This window comes from Schistocerca nitens, chromosome 2 (assembly GCF_023898315.1).
Source record: "Schistocerca nitens isolate TAMUIC-IGC-003100 chromosome 2, iqSchNite1.1, whole genome shotgun sequence".
Taxonomy (NCBI): Eukaryota; Metazoa; Arthropoda; class Insecta; order Orthoptera; family Acrididae; genus Schistocerca; species Schistocerca nitens.
This window is the reverse complement of record NC_064615.1, coordinates 1202646933-1202671821: the sequence shown is the minus strand read 5'-3', so window position 1 is coordinate 1202671821 and position 24889 is coordinate 1202646933.

Below are 24889 nucleotides of genomic sequence, written 5' to 3'. Positions count from 1 at the left end.
AATGCAATTTCTGTGTTTCATCGTCAATGGGAAGGTCCAATGGATACAGTAAACCTGCAGAGGTGCATCAGAATGTAAAACTGGTGACACAGGAAACGCTCAAAACATAGACAGTAGGAAGACTCAGTCTTCCTGTACTTAAGTCGGCATTGTGTCTCTTATATTTAATTCCGATGCGATTTCTGTGTTTCATCGACAATGGGAATGTCCAAGGGATATAGTAAACCGGCAGAGGTGCATCGGAAGGTAAAACTGGTGACACAGGAAACGCTCAAAACATTGACCGTACGAAGACTGTTTTCTTGTACTTAAGTCGGCGATGTGTCTCTTATATTTAACTCCAATGCAATTTCTGTGTTTCATCGTCAAGGGGAAGGTCCAATGGATACAGTAAACCTGCAGAGGTGCATCAGAATGTAAAACTGGTGACACAGGAAACGCTCAAAACATAGACAGTAGGAAGTCTCAGTCTTCCTGTACTTAAGTCGGCATTGTGTCTCTTATATTTCATTTCGATGCAATTTCTGTGTTTCATCGTCAATGGGAAGGTACGAGGGATACAGGAAACCTGCAGAGGTGCATCGGAATGTAAAACTGGTGACTCAGGAAACGCTCAAAACATAGACAGTAGGAAGACTCAGTCTTCCTCTACTAAAGTCGGCAACGTGTCTCTTATATTTTTTTCCGATGAAATTTCTGTGTTTCATCGTGAAGGGGACGGTCCAAGGGATACAGTAAACCTGCAGAGGTGCATCGGAAAGTAAAACTGATGACACAGGAAAAGCTCAAAACATACAAAGTACGGAGACTTAGTCTTCCTGTACTTAAGGCGGCATTGTGTCTCTTATATTTAATTCCGATGCAATTTCTGTGTTTCATCGTCACTGTGAAGGTCCAAGGGATACAGTAAACGTGTAGAGGTGCATCGGAAAATAAAACTGGTGACACAGGAAACGCTCAAATTATAGACAGTAGGAAGACTCAGTCTTCCTGTACTTAAGTCGGCATTGTGTCTCTTATATTTTATTCCGATGCAATTTCTGTGTTTCATCGTCAATGGGAAGGTACAAGGGATACAGTAAACCTGCAGAGGTTCATCAGAATGTAAAACTGGTGACACAGGAAACGCTCAAAACATAGACTGTAGGAAGACTCAGTCTTCCTGTACTTAAGACGGCATTGTGTCTCTTATATTAAATTCCGATGCAATTTCTGTGTTTCATCGTCAATGGGAAGGTCCAAGGGATATAGTAAACCTGCAGATTTGCATCGGAATATAAAACTAGTGACACAGGAAACGCTAAAAACATAGACAGTAGGAAGACTCAGTCTTCCTGTACTTAAGTCGGCATTGTGTCTCTTATATTTAATTCCGATGCAATTTCTGTGTTTCATCGTCAATGGGAAGGTCCAAGGGATACAGTAAACCTGCAGACGTGCATCGGAATGTAAAACTGATGACACAGGAAACGCTCTAAACATAGACAGTAGGAAGACTCAGTCTTCCTGTACTTAAGTCGGCATTGTGTCTCTTTTATTTAACTCCAATGCAATATCTGTGTTTCATCGTCAATGGGAAGGTCCAATGGATACAGAAAACCTGCAGAGGTGCATCAGAATGTAAAACTGGTGACACAGGAAACGCTCAAAACATAGACAGTAGGAAGACTCAGTCTTCCTGTACTTAAGTCGGCATTGTGTCTCTTATATTTAATTCCGATGCGATTTCTGTGTTTCATCGACAATGGGAAGGTCCAAGTGATATAGTAAACCGGCAGAGGTGCATCGGAAGGTAAAACTGGTGACACAGGAAACGCTCAAAACATTGACCGTACGAAGACTGTTTTCTTGTACTTAAGTCGGCATTGTGTCTCTTATATTTCATTTCGATGCAATTTCTGTGTTTCATCGTCAATGGGAAGGTACAAGGGATACAGGAAACCTGCAGAGGTGCATCGGAATGTAAAACTGGTGACTCAGGAAACGCTCAAAACATAGACAGTAGGAAGACTCAGTCTTCCTGTGCTAAAGTCGGCATTGTGTCTCTTATATTTTTTTCCGATGACATTTCTGTGTTTCATCGTTAATGGGAAGGTCCAAGGGATATAGTAAACCGGCAGAGGTGCATCGGAAAGTAAAACTGATGACACAGGAAAAGCTCAAAACATAGACAGTAGGAAGACTTAGTCTTCCTGTACTTAAGTCGGCATTGTGTCTCTTATATTTAAATCCGATGCAATTTCTGTTTTTCATCGTCAATGGGAGGGTCCAAGGGATACAGTAAACCTGCAGACGTGCATCGGAATGTAAAACTAGTGACACAGGAATGCTCAAAACATAGACAGTAGGAAGACTCAGTCTTCCTGTACTTAAGTCGTCATTGTGTCTCTTATATTTAATTCCGATACGATTTCTGTGTTTCATCGACAATGGGAAGGTCCAAGGGATACAGTAAACCTGCAGACGTGCATCGGAATGTAAAACTGATGACACAGGAAACGCTCTAAACATAGACAGTAGGAAGACTCAGTCTTCCTGTACTTAAGTCGGCATTGTGTCTCTTTCATTTAACTCCAATGCAATTTCTGTGTTTCATCGTCAATGGGAAGGTCCAATGGATACAGAAAACCTGCAGAGGTGCATCAGAATGTAAAACTGGTGACACAGGAAACGCTCAAAACATAGACAGTAGGAAGACTCAGTCTTCCTGTACTAAAGTCGGCATTGTGTCTCTTATATTTTTTTCCGATGAAATTTCTGTGTTTCTTCGTGAATGGGACGGTCCAAGGGATACAGTAAACCTGCAGAGGTGCATCGGAAAGTAAAACTGATGACACAGGAAAAGCTCAAAACATACACAGTAGGAAGACTTAGTCTTCCTGTACTTAAGGCGGCATTGTGTCTCTTATATTTAATTCCGATGCAATTTCTGTGTTTCATCGTCACTGTGAAGGTCCAAGGGATACAGTAAACGTGTAGAGGTGCATCGGAAAATAAAACTGGTGACACAGGAAACGCTCAAATTATAGACGGTAGGAAGACTCAGTTTTCTTGTACTTAAGTCGGCGATGTGTCTCTTATATTTAATTCCGATGCAATTTCTGTGTTTCATCGTCAATGGGAAGGTCCAAGGGATACAGTAAACCTGCAGAGGTGCATCGGACTGTAAAACTGGTGACACAAGAAAAGCTCAAAACACAGACAGTAGGAAGACTCAGTCTTCCTGTACTTAAGTCGGCATTGTGTCTCTTATATTTATTTCCGATGAAATTTCTGTGTTTCATCGTGAATGGGAAGGTCCAAGGGATATAGTAAACCTGCAGAGGTGCATCGGAAAGTAAAACTGATGACACAGGAAACGCTCAAAACATAGACAGTAGGAAGACTTAGTCTTCCTGTACTTAAGTCGGCATTGTGACTCTTATATTTAAATCCGATGAAATTTCTGTTTTTCATCGTCAATGGGAAGGTCCAAGGGATACAGTTAACCTGCAGACGTGCATCGGAATGTAAAACTGATGACACAGGAATGCTGAAAACATAGACAGTAGGAAGACTCAGTCTTCCTGTACTTAAGTCGGCATTGTGTCTCTTGTATTTAACTCCGATGCAATTTCTGTGTTTCATCGTCAATGGGAAGGTCCAAGGGATACAGTAAACCTGCAGAGGTGCATCGGAATGTAAAACTGGTGACACAGGAAACGCTCAAATCATAGACAGTGGGAAGACTCAGTCTTCCTATACTTAAGTTGGCTTGTGTCTCTTATATTTATTTCCGATGAAATTTCTGTGTTTCATCGTGAATGGGAAGGTCCAAGGGATATAGTAAACCTGCAGAGGTTCATCGGAAAGTAAAACTGATGACACAGGAAACGCTCAAAACAAAGACAGTAGGAAGACTTAGTCTTCCTGTACTTAAGTCGGCATTGTGTCTCTTATATTTAATTCCGATGCAATTTCTGTGTTTCATCGTCACTGTGAAGGTCCAAGGGATACAGTAAACCTGTAGAGGTGCATCGGAAAATAAAACTGGTGACACAGGAAACGCTCAAATTATAGACAGTAGGAAGACTCAGTCATCCTGTACTTAAGTCGGCATTGTGTCTCTTATATTTAAATCCGATGCAATTTCTGTTTTTCATCGTCAATGGGAAGGTCCAAGGGATACAGTAAACCTGCAGACGTGGATCGGAATGTAAAACTGATGACACAGGAATGCTCAAAACATAGACAGTAGGAAGACTCAGTATTCCTGTACTTAAGTCGGCATTGTGTCTCTTATATTTAATTCCGATACGATTTCTGTGTTTCATCGACAATGGGAAGAGGCAAGGGATACAGCAAACCGGCATAGGTGCATCGGAATGTAAAACTGGCGATACAGGAAACGCTCAAACCATAGACTGTAAGAAGACTCAGTTTTGTTGTACTTAAGTCGGCGATGTGTCTCTTATATTTAAATTCCGATGCAATTTCTGTGTTTCAACGTCACTGTGAAGGTCCAAAGGATACAGTAAACCTGTAGAGATGCATCGGAATGCAAAACTATTGACACAGGAAACGCTCAAATTATAGACAGTAGGAAGACTCCGTCTTCCTGTGCTTAAGTAGGCATTGTGTCTCTTAAATCTAACTCCGATGCAATTTCTGTGTTTCATCGTCACTGTGAAGGTCCAAGGGATACAGTAAACCTGCAGAGGTGCATCAGAAAGTAAAACCGGTGACACATGAAGCGCTCAAAACATAGACAGTAGGAAGACTCAAGCTTCCTGTACTTAAGTCGGCATTGTGTCTCTTATATTTAATTCCGATGCAATTTCTGTGTTTCATCGTCAATGGGAAGGTCCAAGGGATACAGTAAACCTGCAGAGTTGCATCGGAATGTAAAACTGGTGACACAGGAAACGCTCAAAACATAGACAGTAGGAAGACTCAGTCTTCCTGTACTTAAGTCGGCATTGTGTCTCTTATATTTATTTCCGATGAAATTTCTGTGTTTCATCGTGAATGGGAAGGTCCAAGGGATATAGTAAACCTGCAGAGGTGCATCGGAAAGTAAAACTGATGACACAAAAAACGCTCAAAACATAGACCGTAGGAAGACTTAGTCTTCCTGTACTTAAGTCGGCATTGTGTCTCTTATATTTAATTCCGATACGATTTCTGTGTTTCATCGACAATGGGAAGCGGCAAGGGATACAGCAAACCGGCATAGGTGCATCGGAATGTAAAACTGGCGATACAGGAAACGCTCAAACCATAGACTGTAAGAAGACTCAGTTTTCTTGTACTTAAGTCGGCGATGTGTCTCTTATATTTAAATTCCGATGCAATTTCTGTGTTTCATCGTCACTGTGAAGGTCCAAGGGATACAGTAAACCTGTAGAGATGCATCGGAATGCAAAACTGGTGACACAGGAAACGCTCAAAACATAGACAGTAGGAAGACTCAGTCTTCCTGTACTTAAGTCGGCATTGTGTCTCTTATATTTAATTCCGATGCGATTTCTGTGTTTCATCGACAATGGGAAGGTCCAAGGGATACAGTAAACCTGCAGACGTGCATCGGAATGTAAAACTGATGACACAGGAAACGCTCTAAACATAGACAGTAGGAAGACTCAGTCTTCCTGTACTTAAGTCGGCATTGTGTCTCTTTCATTTAACTCCAATGCAATTTCTGTGTTTCATCGTCAATGGGAAGGTCCAATGGATACAGTAAACCTGCAGAGGTGCATCAGAATGTAAAACTGGTGACACAGGAAACGCTCAAAACATAGACAGTAGGAAGACTCAGTCTTCCTGTACTAAAGTCGGCATTGTGTCTCTTATATTTTTTTCCGATGAAATTTCTGTGTTTCATCGTGAATGGGACGGTCCAAGGGATACAGTAAACCTGCAGAGGTGCATCGGAAAGTAAAACTGATGACACAGGAAAAGCTCAAAACATACACAGTAGGAAGACTTAGTCTTCCTGTACTTAAGGCGGCATTGTGTCTCTTATATTTAATTCCGATGCAATTTCTGTGTTTCATCGTCACTGTGAAGGTCCAAGGGATACAGTAAACGTGTAGAGGTGCATCGGAAAATAAAACTGGTGACACAGGAAACGCTCAAATTATAGACGGTAGGAAGACTCAGTTTTCTTGTACTTAAGTCGGCGATGTGTCTCTTATATTTAAATTCCGATGCAATTTCTGTGTTTCATCGTCACTGTGAAGGTCCAAGGGATACAGTAAACCTGTAGAGATGCATCGGAATGCAAAACTGGTGACACAGGAAACGCTCAAATTATAGACAGTAGGGAGACTCAGTCTTACTGTGCTTAAGTAGGCTTTGTGTCTCTTAAATCTAACTCCGATGCAATTTCTGTGTTTCATCGTCACTGTGAAGGTCCAAGGGATACAGTAAACCTGCAGAGGTGCATCAGAAAGTAAAACTGGTGACACATGAAGCGCTCAAAACATAGACAGTAGGAAGACTCAGTCTTCCTGTACTTAAGTCGGCATTGTGTCCCTTATATTTAATTCCGATGCAATTTCTGTGTTTCATCGTCAATGGGAAGGTCCAAGGGATACAGTAAACCTGCAGAGGTGCATCGGACTGTAAAACTGGTGACACAAGAAAAGCTCAAAACACAGACAGTAGGAAGACTCAGTCTTCCTGTACTTAAGTCGGCATTGTGTCTCTTATATTTATTTCCGATGAAATTTCTGTGTTTCATCGTGAATGGGAAGGTCCAAGGGATATAGTAAACCTGCAGAGGTGCATCGGAAAGTAAAACTGATGACACAGGAAACGCTCAAAACATAGACAGTAGGAAGACTTAGTCTTCCTGTACTTAAGTCGGCATTGTGACTCTTATATTTAAATCCGATGAAATTTCTGTTTTTCATCGTCAATGGGAAGGTCCAAGGGATACAGTTAACCTGCAGACGTGCATCGGAATGTAAAACTGATGACACAGGAATGCTGAAAACATAGACAGTAGGAAGACTCAGTCTTCCTGTACTTAAGTCGGCATTGTGTCTCTTGTATTTAACTCCGATGCAATTTCTGTGTTTCATCGTCAATGGGAAGGTCCAAGGGATACAGTAAACCTGCAGAGGTGCATCGGAATGTAAAACTGGTGACACAGGACCCGCTCAAATCATAGACAGTGGGAAGACTCAGTCTTCCTATACTTAAGTTGGCTTGTGTCTCTTATATTTATTTCCGATGAAATTTCTGTGTTTCATCGTGAATGGGAAGGTCCAAGGGATATAGTAAACCTGCAGAGGTTCATCGGAAAGTAAAACTGATGACACAGGAAACGCTCAAAACAAAGACAGTAGGAAGACTTAGTCTTCCTGTACTTAAGTCGGCATTGTGTCTCTTATATTTAATTCCGATGCAATTTCTGTGTTTCATCGTCACTGTGAAGGTCCAAGGGATACAGTAAACCTGTAGAGGTGCATCGGAAAATAAAACAGGTGACACAGGAAACGCTCAAATTATAGACAGTAGGAAGACTCAGTCATCCTGTACTTAAGTCGGCATTGTGTCTCTTATATTTAAATCCGATGCAATTTCTGTTTTTCATCGTCAATGGGAAGGTCCAAGGGATACAGTAAACCTGCAGACGTGGATCGGAATGTAAAACTGATGACACAGGAATGCTCAAAACATAGACAGTAGGAAGACTCAGTATTCCTGTACTTAAGTCGGCATTGTGTCTCTTATATTTAATTCCGATACGATTTCTGTGTTTCATCGACAATGGGAAGGGGCAAGGGATACAGCAAACCGGCATAGGTGCATCGGAATGTAAAACTGGCGATACAGGAAACGCTCAAACCATAGACTGTAAGAAGACTCAGTTTTCTTGTACTTAAGTCGGCGATGTGTCTCTTATATTTAAATTCCGATGCAATTTCTGTGTTTCATCGTCACTGTGAAGGTCCAAAGGATACAGTAAACCTGTAGAGATGCATCGGAATGCAAAACTGTTGACACAGGAAACGCTCAAATTATAGACAGTAGGAAGACTCCGTCTTCCTGTGCTTAAGTTGGCATTGTGTCTCTTAAATCTAACTCCGATGCAATTTCTGTGTTTCATCGTCACTGTGAAGGTCCAAGGGATACAGTAAACCTGCAGAGGTGCATCAGAAAGTAAAACCGGTGACACATGAAGCGCTCAAAACATAGACAGTAGGAAGACTCAAGCTTCCTGTACTTAAGTCGGCATTGTGTCTCTTATATTTAATTCCGATGCAATTTCTGTGTTTCATCGTCAATGGGAAGGTCCAAGGGATACAGTAAACCTGCAGAGTTGCATCGGAATGTAAAACTGGTGACACAGGAAACGCTCAAAACATAGACAGTAGGAAGACTCAGTCTTCCTGTACTTAAGTCGGCATTGTGTCTCTTATATTTATTTCCGATGAAATTTCTGTGTTTCATCGTGAATGGGAAGGTCCAAGGGATATAGTAAACCTGCAGAGGTGCATCGGAAAGTAAAACTGATGACACAAAAAACGCTCAAAACATAGACCGTAGGAAGACATAGTCTTCCTGTACTTAAGTCGGCATTGTGTCTCTTATATTTAATTCCGATACGATTTCTGTGTTTCATCGACAATGGGAAGCGGCAAGGGATACAGCAAACCGGCATAGGTGCATCGGAATGTAAAACTGGCGATACAGGAAACGCTCAAACCATAGACTGTAAGAAGACTCAGTTTTCTTGTACTTAAGTCGGCGATGTGTCTCTTATATTTAAATTCCGATGCAATTTCTGTGTTTCATCGTCACTGTGAAGGTCCAAGGGATACAGTAAACCTGTAGAGATGCATCGGAATGCAAAACTGGTGACACAGGAAACGCTCAAAACATAGACAGTAGGAAGACTCAGTCTTCCTGTACTTAAGTCGGCATTGTGTCTCTTATATTTAATTCCGATGCGATTTCTGTGTTTCATCGACAATGGGAATGTCCACGGGATATAGTAAACCGGCAGAGGTGCATCGGAAGGTAAAACTGATGACACAGGAAAAGCTCAAAGCATAGACAGTTGGAAGACTTAGTCTTCTTGTACTTAAGTCAGCATTGTGTCTCTTATATTTAGTTCCGATGCAATTTCTGTTTTTCATCGTCAATGGGAAGGTCCAAGGGATACAGTAAACCTGCAGACGTGCATCGGAATGTAAAACTGATGACACAGGAATGCTCAAAACATAGACAGTAGGAAGACTCAGTCTTCATGTACTTAAGTCGGCATTGTGTCTCTTATATTTAATTCCGATACGATTTCTGTGTGTCATCGACAATGGGAAGGGGCAAGGGTACAGTAAACCGGCATAGGTGCATCGGAATGTAAATCTGGCGACACAGGAAACGCTCAGAACATAGACCGTAAGAAGACTCAGTTTTCTTGTACTTAAGTCGGCGATGTGTCTCTTATATTTAAATTCCCATGCAATTTCTGTGTTTCATCGTCACTGTGAAGGTCCAAGGGATACAGTAAACCTGTAGAGATGCATCGGAATGCAAAACTGGTGACACAGGAAACGCTCAAATTATAGACAGTAGGAAGACTCAGTCTTCCTGTGCTTAAGTAGGCATTGTGTCTCTTAAATCTAACTCCGATGCAATTTCTGTGCTTCATCGTCACTGCGAAGGTCCAAGGGATACAGTAAACCTGCAGAGGTGCATCAGAAAGTAAAACTGGTGACACAGGAAGCGCTCAAAACATGGACAGTAGGAAGACTCAGTCTTCCTGTACTTATGTCGGCATTGTGTCTCTTATATTTAATTCCGATGCAATTTCTGTGTTTCATCATCAATGGGAAGGTCCACGGGATACAGTAAACCTGCAGAGGTGCATCGGAATCTAAAACTGGTGACCCAGGAAACGATCAAAACATAGACAGTAGGAAGACTCAGTCTTCCTGTACTTAAGTCGGCATTGTGTCTCTTATATTTATTTCCGATGAAATTTCTGTGTTTCATCGTGAATGGGAAGGTCCAAGGGATACAGTAAACCTGCAGAGGTGCATCGGAAAGTAAAACTGATGACACAGGAATCGTTCAAACATAGACAGTAGGAAGACTCAGTCTTCCTGTACTTAAGTCGGCATTGTGTCTCTTATATTTAACTCCAATGCAATTTCTGTGTTTCATCGTCAATGGGAAGGTCCAATCGATACAGTAAACCTGCAGAGGTGCATCAGAAAGTAAAACTGGTGACACATGAAGCGCTCAAAACATAGACAGTAGGAAGACTCAGTCTTCCTGTACTTAAGTCGGCATTGTGTCTCTTATATTTAATTCCGATGCAATTTCTGTGTTTCATCGTCAATGGGAAGGTCCAAGGGATACAGTAAACCTGCAGAGGTGCATCGGACTGTAAAACTGGTGACACAGGAAACGCTCAAAACATAGACAGTAGGAAGACTCAGTCTTCCTGTACTTAAGTCGGCATTGTGTCTCTTATATTTATTTCCGATGAAATTTCTGTGTTTCATCGTGAATGGGAAGGTCCAAGGGATATAGTAAACCTGCAGAGGTGCATCGGAAAGTAAAACTGATGACACAGGAAACGCTCAAAACATAGACAGTAGGAGGACATAGTCTTCCTGTACTTAAGTCGGCATTGTGACTCTTATATTTAAATCCGATAAAATTTCTGTTTTTCATCGTCAATGGGAAGGTCCAAGGGATACAGTTAACCTGCAGACGTGCATCGGAATGTAAAACTGATGACACAGGAATGCTGAAAACATAGACAGTAGGAAGACTTAGTCTTCCTGTACTTAAGTCGGCATTGTGTCTCTTATATTTAATTCCGATACGATTTCTGTGTTTCATCGACAATGGGAAGCGGCAAGGGATACAGCAAACCGGCATAGGTGCATCGGAATGTAAAACTGGCGATACAGGAAACGCTCAAACCATAGACTGTAAGAAGACTCAGTTTTCTTGTACTTAAGTCGGCGATGTGTCTCTTATATTTAAATTCCGATGCAATTTCTGTGTTTCATCGTCACTGTGAAGGTCCAAGGGATACAGTAAACCTGTAGAGATGCATCGGAATGCAAAACTGGTGACACAGGAAACGCTCAAAACATAGACAGTAGGAAGACTCAGTCTTCCTGTACTTAAGTCGGCATTGTGTCTCTTATATTTAATTCCGATGCGATTTCTGTGTTTCATCGACAATGGGAATGTCCACGGGATATAGTAAACCGGCAGAGGTGCATCGGAAGGTAAAACTGATGACACAGGAAAAGCTCAAAGCATAGACAGTTGGAAGACTTAGTCTTCCTGTACTTAAGTCAGCATTGTGTCTCTTATATTTAGTTCCGATGCAATTTCTGTTTTTCATCGTCAATGGGAAGGTCCAAGGGATACAGTAAACCTGCAGACGTGCATCGGAATGTAAAACTGATGACACAGGAATGCTCAAAACATAGACAGTAGGAAGACTCAGTCTTCATGTACTTAAGTCGGCATTGTGTCTCTTATATTTAATTCCGATACGATTTCTGTGTTTCATCGACAATGGGAAGGGGCAAGGGTACAGTAAACCGGCATAGGTGCATCGGAATGTAAAACTGGCGACACAGGAAACGCTCAAAACATAGACCGTAAGAAGACTCAGTTTTCTTGTACTTAAGTCGGCGATGTGTCTCTTATATTTAAATTCCCATGCAATTTCTGTGTTTCATCGTCACTGTGAAGGTCCAAGGGATACAGTAAACCTGTAGAGATGCATCGGAATGCAAAACTGGTGACACAGGAAACGCTCAAATTATAGACAGTAGGAAGACTCAGTCTTCCTGTGCTTAAGTAGGCATTGTGTCTCTTAAATCTAACTCCGATGCAATTTCTGTGCTTCATCGTCACTGCGAAGGTCCAAGGGATACAGTAAACCTGCAGAGGTGCATCAGAAAGTAAAACTGGTGACACAGGAAGCGCTCAAAACATGGACAGTAGGAAGACTCAGTCTTCCTGTACTTATGTCGGCATTGTGTCTCTTATATTTAATTCCGATGCAATTTCTGTGTTTCATCATCAATGGGAAGGTCCACGGGATACAGTAAACCTGCAGAGGTGCATCGGAATCTAAAACTGGTGACCCAGGAAACGATCAAAACATAGACAGTAGGAAGACTCAGTCTTCCTGTACTTAAGTCGGCATTGTGTCTCTTATATTTATTTCCGATGAAATTTCTGTGTTTCATCGTGAATGGGAAGGTCCAAGGGATATAGTAAACCTGCAGAGGTGCATCGGAAAGTAAAACTGATGACACAGGAATCGTTCAAACATAGACAGTAGGAAGACTTAGTCTTCCTGTACTTAAGTCGGCATTGTGTCTCTTATATTTAATTCCGATGCAATTTCTGTGTTTCATCGTCAATGGGAAGGTCCAACGAATACAGTAAACCTGCAGAGGTGCATCGGAATGTAAAACTGGTGACACAGGAAACGCTCAAAACATAGACAGTAGGAAGACTCAGTCTTCCTGTACTTAAGTCGGCATTGTGTCTCTTATATTTAACTCCAATGCAATTTCTGTGTTTCATCGTCAATGGGAAGGTCCAATGGATACAGTAAACCTGCAGAGGTGCATCAGAATGTAAAACTGGTGACACAGGAAACGCTCAAAACATAGACAGTAGGAAGACTCAGTCTTCCTGTGCTAAAGTTGGCATTGTGTCTCTTATATTTAAATCCGATGGAATTTCTGTTTTTCATCGTCAATGGGAGGGTCCAAGGGATATAGTAAACCAGCATAGGTGAATCGGAATGTAAAACTGGCGACACAGGAAACGTTCAAAACATAGACCGTAAGAAGACTCAGTTTTCTTGTACTTAAGTCGGCGATGTGTCTCTTATATTTAAATTCCAATGCAATTTCTGTGTTTCATCGTCACTGTGAAGGTCCAAGGGATACAGTAAACCTGTAGAGATGCATCGGAAAATAAAACTGGTGACACAGGAAACGCTCAAATTATAGACAGTAGGGAGACTCAGTCTTACTGTGCTTAAGTAGGCTTTGTGTCTCTCAAATCTAACTCCGATGCAATTTCTGTGTTTCATCGTCACTGTGAAGGTCCAAGGGATACAGTAAACCTGCAGAGGTGCAACAGAAAGTAAAACTGGTGACACATGAAGCGCTCAAAACATAGACAGTAGGAAGACTCAGTCTTCCTGTACTTAAGCCGGCATTGTGTCTCTTATATTTAATTCCGATGCAATTTCTGTGTTTCATCGTGAATGGGAAGGTCCAAGGGATACAGTAAACCTGCAGAGGCGCATCGGACTGTAAAACTGGTGACACAGGAAACGCTCAAAACATAGACAGTAGGAAGACTTAGTCTTCCTGTACTTAAGTCGGCATTGTGACTCTTATATTTAAATCCGATGAAATTTCTGATTTTCATCGTCAATGGGAAGGTCCAAGGGATACAGTTAACCTGCAGACGTGCATCGGAATGTAAAACTGATGACACAGGAATGCTGAAAACATAGACAGTAGGAAGACTCAGTCTTCCTGTACTTAAGTCGGCATTGTGTCTCTTGTATTTAACTCCGATGCAATTTCTGTGTTTCATCGTCAATGGGAAGGTCCAAGGGATACAGTAAACCTGCAGAGGTGCATCGGAATGTAAAACTGGTGACACAGGAAACGCTCAAATCATAGACAGTGGGAAGACTCAGTCTTCCTATACTTAAGTCGGCTTGTGTCTCTTATATTTATTTCCGATGAAATTTCTGTGTTTCATCGTGAATGGGAAGGTCCAAGGGATATAGTAAACCTGCAGAGGTTCATCGGAAAGTTAAACTGATGACACAGGAAACGCTCAAAACAAAGACAGTAGGAAGACTTAGTCATCCTGTACTTAAGTCGGCATTGTGTCTCTTATATTTAATTCCGATGCAATTTCTGTGTTTCATCGTCACTGTGAAGGTCCAAGGGATACAGTAAACCTGTAGAGGTGCATCGGAAAATAAAACTGGTGACACAGGAAACGCTGAAATTATAGACAGTAGGAAGACTCAGTCTTCCTGTACTTAAGTCGGCATTGTGTCTCTTATATTTAAATCCGATGCAATTTCTGTTTTTCATCGTGAATGGGAAGGTCCAAGGGATACAGTAAACCTGCAGACGTGGATCGGAATGTAAAACTGATGACACAGGAATGCTCAAAACATAGACAGTAGGAAGACTCAGTATTCCTGTACTTAAGTCGGCATTGTGTCTCTTATATTTAATTCCGATACGATTTCTGTGTCTCATCGACAATGGGAAGGGGCAAGGGATACAGCAAACCGGCATAGGTGCATCGGAATGTAAAACTGGCGATACAGGAAACGCTCAAACCATAGACTGTAAGAAGACTCAGTTTTCTTGTACTTAAGTCGGCGATGTGTCTCTTATATTTAAATTCCGATGCAATTTCTGTGTTTCATCGTCACTGTGAAGGTCCAAGGGATACAGTAAACTTGTCGAGATGCATCGGAATGCAAAACTGTTGACACAGGAAACGCTCAAATTATAGACAGTAGGAAGACTCCGTCTTCCTGTGCTTAAGTAGGCATTGTGTCTCTTAAATCTAACTCCGATGCAATTTCTGTGTTTCATCGTCACTGTGAAGGTCCAAGGGATACAGTAAACCTGCAGAGGTGCATCAGAAAGTAAAACAGGTGACACATGAAGCGCTCAAAACATAGGCAGTAGGAAGACTCAGGCTTCCTGTACTTAAGTCGGCATTGTGTCTCTTATATTTAATTCCGATGCAATTTCTGTGTTTCATCGTCAATGGGAAGGTCCAAGGGATACAGTAAACCTGCAGAGTTGCATCGGAATGTAAAACTGGTGACACAGGAAACGCTCAAAACATAGACAGTAGGAAGACTCAGTCTTCCTGTACTTAAGTCGGCATTGTGTCTCTTATATTTATTTCCGATGAAATTTCTGTGTTTCTTCGTCACTGTGAAGGTCCAAGGGATACAGTAAACCTGTAGAGTAGGAAGACTCAGTCTTCCTGTATTTAAGTCGACATTGTGACTCTTATATTTAATTTCGATGCAATTTCTGTTCTTCATCGTCAATGGGAAGGTCCAAGGGATACAGTAAACCTGCAGAGGTGCATCAGAATGTAAAACTGGTGACACAGGAAACGCTCAACACATAGACAGTAGGAAGACTCAGTCTTCCTGTACTTAAGTCGGCATTGTGTCTCTTATATTTATTTCCGATGAAATTTCTGTCTTTCATCGTGAATGGGAAGGTCCAAGGGATATAGTAATCCTGCAGAGGTGCATCGGAATGTAAAACTGATGACACAGGAAACGCTCAAATATAGACAGTAGGAAGACTTAGTCTTCCTGTACTTAAGTCGGCATTGTGTCTCTTATATTTAATTCCGATGCAATTTCTGTTTTTCATCGTCAATGGGAAGGTCCAAGGGATACAGTAAACCTGCAGAGGTGCATCTCAATGTAAAACTGATGACACAGAAAACGCTCAAATCATAGACAGTAGGAAGACTCAGTCTTCCTGTACTTAAGTCGGCATTGTGTCTCTTATATTTAATTCCGATGCAATTTCTGTGTTTCATCGTGAATGGGAAGGTCCAAGGGATATAGTAAACCTGCAGAGGTGCTTCGCAAAGTAAAACTGATGACACAGGAAACGCTTAAAACATAGACAGTAGGAAGACTTAGTCTTCCTGTACTTAATTCGGCATAGTGTCTCTTATATTTAATTCCGATGCAATTTCTGTGTTTCATCGTCACTGTGAAGGTCCAAGGGATACAGTAAACCTGTAGAGGTGCATCGGAAAATAAAACTTGTGACACAGGAAACGCTCAAATTATAGACAGTAGGAAGCCTCAGTCTTCCTGTACTTAAGTCGGCATTGTGTCTCTTATATTTAATTCCGATGCAATTTCTGTGTTTCATCGTCAATGGGAAGGTCCAAGGGATACAGTAAACCTGCAGAGATGCATCAGAATGTAAAACTGGTGACACAGGAAACGCTCAAATCATAGACTGTAGGAAGACTCAGTCTTCCTGTACTTAAGTCATCATTGTGTCTCTTATTCTTAATTCCGATGCAATTTCTGTGTTTCATCGTAAATGGGAAGGTCCAAGGGATACAGTAAACCTGCAGATTTCCATCGGAATGTAAAACTAGTGACATAGGAAACGCTCAAAACATAGACAGTAGGAAGACTCAGTCTTCCTGTACTTGAGTCGGCATTGTGTCTCTTATATTTAATTCCGATGCAATTTCTGTGTTTCATCGTCAATGGGAAGGTCCAAGGGATACAGTAAACCTGCAGAGGTGCATCGGAATGTAAAACTGGTGACCCAGGAAACGATCAAAACATAGACAGTAGGAAGACTCAGTCTTCCTGTACTTAAGTCTGCATTGTGTCTCTTATATTTATTTCCGATGAAATTTCTGTGTTTCATCGTGAATGGGTAGGTCCAAGGGATATAGTAAACCTGCAGAGGTGCATCGGAAAGTAAAACTGATGACACAGGAATCGTTCAAAACATAGACAGTAGGAAGACTTAGTCTTCCTGTACTTATGTCGGCATTGTGTCTCTTATATTTAATTCCGATGCAATTTCTGTGTTTCATCGTCAATGGGAAGGTCCAAGGGATATAGTAAACCTGCAGAGGTGCATCAGAATGTAAAACTGGTGACACAGGAAACGCTCAAAACATACACAGTAGGAAGACTCAGTCTTCCTGTACTTATGTCGGCATTGTGTCTCTTATATTTAATTCCGATGCGATTTCTGTGTTTCATCGACAATGGGAAGGTCCAAGGGATATAGTAAACCGGCAGAGGTGCATCGGAATGTAAATCAGGTGACACAGGAAACGCTCAAATCATTGACCGTACGAAGACTGTTTTCTTGTACTTAATTTGGCATTGTGTCTCTTATATTAATTTCGATGCAATTTCTGTGTTTCATCGTCAATGGGAAGGTCCAAGGGATACAGGAAACCTGCAGAGGTGCATCTGAATGTAAAACTGGTGACTCAGGAAACGCTCAAAACATAGACAGTAGGAAGACTCAGTCTTCCTGTACTTAAGTCGGCATCGTGTCTCTTATATTTAATTCCGATGCAATTTCTGTGTTTCATCGTCAATGGGAAGGTCCAGGAGATACAGTAAACCTGCAGAGGTGCATCGGAATGTAAAACTAGTGACATAGGAAACGCTCAAAACATAGACAGTAGGAAGACTCAGTCTTTTTGTACTTAAGTCGGCATTGTGTCTCTTATATTTAATTCCGATGCAATTTTTGTGTTTCATCGTCAATGGGAAGGTCCAATGGATACAGAAAACCTGCAGAGGTGCATCAGAATGTAAAACTGGTGACACAGGTAACGCTCAAAACATAGACAGTAGGAAGACTCAGTCTTCCTGTCCTAAAGTCGGCATTGTGTGTCTTATATTTATTTCCGATAGAATTTCTGTGTTTCATCGTGAATGGGAAGGTCCAAGGGATATAGTAAACCTGCAGAGGTGCATCGGAAAGTAAAACTGATGACACAAAAAACGCTCAAAACATAGACAGTAGGAAGACTTAGTCTTCCTGTACTTAAGTCGGCATTGTGTCTCTTATATTTATATCCGATGAAATTTCTGTTTTTCATCGTCAATGGGAAGGTCCAAGGGATACAGTTAACCTGCAGACGTGCATCGGAATGTAAAAAGTGATGACACAGGAATGCTGAAAACATAGACAGTAGGAAGACTCAGTCTTCCTGTACTTAAGTCGGCATTGTGTCTCTTATATTTAATTCCGATACGATTTCTGTGTTTCATCGACAATGGGAAGGGGCAAGGGATACAGTAAACCGGCATAGGTGCATCGGAATGAAAACTGGTGACACAGGAAACGCTCAAATTATAGACAGTAGGGAGACTCAGTCTTACTGTGCTTAAGTAGGCTTTGTGTCTCTTAAATCTAACTCCGATGCAATTTCTGTGTTTCATCGTCACTGTGAAGGTCCAAGGGATACAGTAAACCTGCAGAGGTGCATCAGAAAGTAAAACTGGTGACACATGAAGCGCTCAAAACATAGACAGTAGGAAGACTCAGTCTTCCTGTACTTAAGTCGGCATTGTGTCTCTTATATTTAATTCCGATGCAATTTCTGTGTTTCATCGTCAATGGGAAGGTCCAAGGGATACAGTAAACCTGCAGAGGTGCATCGGACTCTAAAACTGGTGACACAGGAAACGCTCAAAACATAGACAGTAGGAAGACTCAGTCTTCTTGTACTTAAGTCGGCATTGTGTCTCTTATATTTATTTCCGATGAAATTTCTGTGTTTCATCGTGAATGGGAAGGTCCAAGGGATATAGTAAACCTGTAGAGGTGCTTCGGAAAGTAAAACTGATGACACAGGAAACGCTCAAAACATAGACAGTAGGAAGACTTAGTCTTCCTGTACTTAAGTCGGCATTGTGACTCTTATATTTAAATCCGATGAAATTTCTGTTTTTCATCGTCAATGGGAAGGTCCAAGGGATACAGTTAACCTGCAGACGTGCATCGGAATGTAAAACTGATGACACAGGAATGCTGAAAACATAGACAGTAGGAAGACTCAGTCTTCCTGTACTTAAGTCGGCATTGTGTCTCTTGTATTTAACTCCGATGCAATTTCTGTGTTTCATCGTCAATGGGAAGGTCCAAGGGATACAGTAAACCTGCAGAGGTGCATCGGAATGTAAAACTGGTGACACAGGAAACGCTCGAATCATAGACAGTGGGAAGACTCAGTCTTCCTATACTTAAGTCGGCTTGTGTCTCTTATATTTATTTCCGATGAAATTTCTGTGTTTCATCGTGAATGGGAAGGTCCAAGGGATATAGTAAACCTGCAGAGGTGCATCGGACTGTAAAACTGGTGACACAGGAAACGCTCAAATCATAGACAGTAGGAAGACTCAGTCTTCCTGTACTTATGTCGGCATTGTGTCTCTTATATTTAATTCCGATGCAATTTCTGTGTTTTATCGTCAATGGGAAGGTCCAAGGGATATAGTAAACCTGCAGAGGTGCATCAGAATGTAAAACTGGTGACACAGGAAACGCTCAAAACATACACAGTAGGAAGACTCAGTCTTCCTGTACTTATGTCGGCATTGTGTCTCTTATATTTAATTCCGATGCGATTTCTGTGTTTCATCGACAATGGGAAGGTCCAAGGGATATAGTAAACCGGCAGAGGTGCATCGGAATGTAAATCAGGTGACACAGGAAACGCTCAAATCATTGACCGTACGAAGACTGTTTTCTTGTACTTAATTTGGCATTGTGTCTCTTATATTTAATTTCGATGCAATTTCTGTGTTTCATCGTCAATGGGAAGGTCCAAGGGATACAGGAAACCTGCAGAGGTGCATCTGAATGTAAAACTGGTGACTCAGGAAACGCTCAAAACATAGACAGTAGGAAGACTCAGTCTTCCTGTACTTAAGTCGGCATTGTGTCTCTTATATTTAATTCCGATGCAATTTCTGTGTTTCATCGTCAATGGGAAGGTCCAATGGATACAGAAAACCTGCAAAGGTGCATCAGGATGTAAAACTGGTGACACAGGAAACGCTCAAAACATAGACAGTAGGAAGGCTCAGTCTTCCTATACTTAAGTCGGCATTGTGTATCTTATATTTATTTCCGATGAAATTTCTGTGTTTCATTGTGAATGGGAAGGCCCAAGGGATATAGTAAACCTGCAAAGGTGCTTCGGAAAGTAAAACTGATGACACACGAAACGCTCAAAACATAGACAGTAGGAAGACTTAGTCTTCCTGTACTTAATTCGGCATAGTGTCTCTTATATTTAATTCCGATGCAATTTCTGTGTTTCATCGTCACTGTGAAGGACCAAGGGATACAGTAAACCTGTAGAGGTGCATCGGAAAATAAAACTTGTGACACCCGAAACGCTCAAATTATAGACAGTAAGAAGCCTCAGTCTTCCTGTACTTAAGTCGGCATTGAGTCTCTTATATTTAATTCCGATGCAATTTCTGTGGTTCATCGTCAATGGGAAGGTCCAAGGGATATAGTAAACCTGCAGAGGTGCATCGGAAAGTAAAACTGATGACACAGGAAACGCTCAAATCATAGACTGTAGGAAGACTCAGTCTTCCTGTACTTAAGTCGGCATTGTGTCTCTTATATTTAATTCCGATGCAATTTCTGTGTTTCATCGTCAATGGGAAGGTCCAAGGGATACAGTAAACCTGCAGATTTCCTTCGGAATGTAAAACTAGTTACACAGGAAACGCTCAAAACATAGACAGTAGGAAGACTCAGTCTTCCTGTACTTAAGTCGGCATTGTGTCTCTTATATTTAATTCCGATGCAATTTCTGTGTTTCATCGTGAATGGGAGGGTCCAAGGGATATAGTAAACCTGCAGAGGTGCATCGGAAAGTAAAACTGATGACACAGGAATCGTTCAAATCATAGACTGTAGGAAGACTCAGTATTCCTGTACTTAAGTCGGCATTGTGTCTCTTATATTTAATTCCGATACGATTTCTGTGTTTCATCGACAATGGGAAGGGGCAAGGGATACAGTAAACCGGCATAGGTGCATCGGAATGTAAAACTGGCGACACAGGAAACGCTCAAACCAAACACCGTAAGAAGACTCAGTTTTCTTGTACTTAAGTCGGCGATCTGTCTCTTATATTTAAATTCCGATGCAATTTCTGTGTTTCATCGTCACTGTGAAGGTCCAAGGGATACAGTAAACCTGTAGAGATGCATCGGAATGCAAAACTGTTGACACAGGACACGCTCATATTATAGACAGTAGGAAGACTCAGTCTTCCTGTCCTAAAGTCGGCATTGTGTCTCTTATATTTATTTCCGATGAAATTTCTGTGTTTAATCGTGAATGGGAAGGTCCAAGGGATATAGTAAACCTGCAGAGGTGCATCGGAAAGTAAAACTGATGACACAAAAAACGCTCAAAACATAGACAGTAGGAAGACTTAGTCTTCCTGTACTTAAGTCGGCATTGTGTCTCTTATATTTAAATCCGATGAAATTTCTGTTTTTCATCGTCAATGGGAAGGTCCAAGGGACACAGTTAACCTGCAGACGTGCATCGCAATGTAAAAAGTGATGACACAGGAATGCTGAAAACATAGACAGTAGGAAGACTCAGTCTTCCTGTACTTAAGTCGGCATTGTGTCTCTTATATTTAATTCCGATACGATTTCTGTGTTTCATCGACAATGGGAAGGGGCAAGGGATACAGTAAACCGGCATAGGTGCATCGGAATGTAAAACTGGCGACACAGGAAACGCTCAAAACATAGACCGTAAGAAGACTCAGTTTTCTTGTACTTAAGTCGGCGATGTGTCTCTTATATTTAAATTCCGATGCAATTTCTGTGTTTCTTCGTCACTGTGAAGGTCCAAGGGATACAGTAAACCTGTAGAGTAGGAAGACTCAGTCTTCCTGTATTTAAGTCGGCATTGTGTCTCTTATATTTAATTCCGATGCAATTTCTGTTCTTCATCGTCAATGGGAAGGTCCAAGGGATACAGTAAACCTGCAGAGGTGCATCAGAATGTAAAACTGGTGACACAGGAAACGCTCAACACATAGACAGTAGGAAGACTCAGTCTTCCTGTACTTAAGTCGGCATTGTGTCTCTTATATTTATTTCCGATGAAATTTCTGTCTTTCATCGTGAATGGGAAGGTCCAAGGGATATAGTAATCCTGCAGAGGTGCATCGGAATGTAAAACTGATGACACAGGAAACGCTCAAAACATAGACAGTAGGAAGACTTAGTCTTCTTGTACTTATGTCGGCATTGTGTCTCTTATATTTAATTCCGATGCAATTTCTGTTTTTCATCGTCAATGGGAAGGTCCAAGGGATACAGTAAACCTGCAGAGGTGCATCTCAATGTAAAACTGATGACACAGAAAACGCTCAAATCATAGACAGTAGGAAGACTCAGTCTTCCTGTACTTAAGTCGGCATTGTGTCTCTTATATTTAATTCCGATGCAATTTCTGTGTTTCATCGTCAATGGGAAGGTCCAAGGGATATAGTAAACCTGCAGAGGTGCTTCGCAAAGTAAAACTGATGACACAGGAAACGCTTAAAACATAGACAGTAGGAAGACTTAGTCTTCCTGTACTTAATTCGGCATAGTGTCTCTTATATTTAATTCCGATGCAATTTCTGTGTTTCATCGTCACTGTGAAGGTCCAAGGGATACAGTAAACCTGTAGAGGTGCATCGGAAAATAAAACTTGTGACACAGGAATCGCTCAAATTATAGACAGTAGGAAGCCTCAGTCTTCCTGTACTTAAGTCGGCATTGTGTCTCTTATATTTAATTCCGATGCAATTTCTGTGTTTCATCGTCAATGGGAAGGTCCAAGGGATACAGTAAACCTGCAGAGATGCATCAGAATGTAAAACTGGTGACACAGGAAATGCTCAAATCATAGACTGTAGGAAGACTCAGTCTTCCTGTACTTATGTCGGCATTGTGTCTCTTATATTTAATTCCGATGCAATTTCTGTGTTTTATCGTCAATGGGAAGGTCCAAGGGATATAGTAAACCTGCAGAGGTGCATCAGAATGTAAAACTGGTGACACAGGAAACGCTCAAAACATACACAGTAGGAAGACTCAGTCTTCCTGTACTTATGTCGGCATTGTGTCTCTTATATTTAATTCCGATGCGATTTCTGTGTTTCATCGACAATGGGAAGGTCCAAGGGATATAGTAAACCGGCAGAGGTGCATCGGAATGTAAATTAGGTGACACAGGAAACGCTCAAATCATTGACCGTACGAAGACTGTTTTCTTGTACTTAATTTGGCATTGTGTCTCTTATATTTAATTTCGATGCAATTTCTGTGTTTCATCGTCAATGGGAAGGTCCAAGGGATACAGGAAACCTGCAGAGGTGCATCTGAATGTAAAACTGGTGACTCAGGAAACGCTCAAAACATAGACAGTAGGAAGACTCAGTCTTCCTGTACTTAAGTCGGCATTGTGTCTCTTATATTTAATTCCGATGCAATTTCTGTGTTTCATCGTCAATGGGAAGGTCCAATGGATACAGAAAACCTGCAGAGGTGCATCAGGATGTAAAACTGGTGACACAGGAAACGCTCAAAACATAGACAGTAGGAAGGCTCAGTCTTCCTATACTTAAGTCGGCATTGTGTATCTTATATTTATTTCCGATGAAATTTCTGTGTTTCATTGTGAATGGGAAGGCCCAAGGGATATAGTAAACCTGCAAAGGTGCTTCGGAAAGTAAAACTGATGACACACGAAACGCTCAAAACATAGACAGTAGGAAGACTTAGTCTTCCTGTACTTAATTCGGCATAGTGTCTCTTATATTTAATTCCGATGCAATTTCTGTGTTTCATCGTCACTGTGAAGGACCAAGGGATACAGTAAACCTGTAGAGGTGCATCGGAAAATAAAACTTGTGACACCCGAAACGCTCAAATTATAGACAGTAAGAAGCCTCAGTCTTCCTGTACTTAAGTCGGCATTGTGTCTCTTATATTTAATTCCGATGCAATTTCTGTGGTTCATCGTCAATGGGAAGGTCCAAGGGATATAGTAAACCTGCAGAGGTGCATCGGAAAGTAAAACTGATGACACAGGAAACGCTCAAATCATAGACTGTAGGAAGACTCAGTCTTCCTGTACTTAAGTCGGCATTGTGTCTCTTATATTTAATTCCGATGCAATTTCTGTGTTTCATCGTCAATGGGAAGGTCCAAGGGATACAGTAAACCTGCAGATTTCCTTCGGAATGTAAAACTAGTGACACAGGAAACGCTCAAAACATAGACAGTAGGAAGACTCAGTCTTCCTGTACTTAAGTCGGCATTGTGTCTCTTATATTTAATTCCGATGCAATTTCTGTGTTTCATCGTGAATGGGAGGGTCCAAGGGATATAGTAAACCTGCAGAGGTGCATCGGAAAGTAAAACTGATGACACAGGAATCGTTCAAATCATAGACTGTAGGAAGACTCAGTATTCCTGTACTTAAGTCGGCATTGTGTCTCTTATATTTAATTCCGATACGATTTCTGTGTTTCATCGACAATGGGAAGGGGCAAGGGATACAGTAAACCGGCATAGGTGCATCGGAATGTAAAACTGGCGACACAGGAAACGCTCAAACCAAACACCGTAAGAAGACTCAGTTTTCTTGTACTTAAGTCGGCGATCTGTCTCTTATATTTAAATTCCGATGCAATTTCTGTGTTTCATCGTCACTGTGAAGGTCCAAGGGATACAGTAAACCTGTAGAGATGCATCGGAATGCAAAACTGTTGACACAGGAAACGCTCATATTATAGACAGTAGGAAGACTCAGTCTTCCTGTCCTAAAGTCGGCATTGTGTCTCTTATATTTATTTCCGATGAAATTTCTGTGTTTAATCGTGAATGGGAAGGTCCAAGGGATATAGTAAACCTGCAGAGGTGCATCGGAAAGTAAAACTGATGACACAAAAAACGCTCAAAACATAGACAGTAGGAAGACTTAGTCTTCCTGTACTTAAGTCGGCATTGTGTCTCTTATATTTAAATCCGATGAAATTTCTGTTTTTCATCGTCAATGGGAAGGTCCAAGGGACACAGTTAACCTGCAGACGTGCATCGCAATGTAAAAAGTGATGACACAGGAATGCTGAAAACATAGACAGTAGGAAGACTCAGTCTTCCTGTACTTAAGTCGGCATTGTGTCTCTTATATTTAATTCCGATACGATTTCTGTGTTTCATCGACAATGGGAAGGGGCAAGGGATACAGTAAACCGGCATAGGTGCATCGGA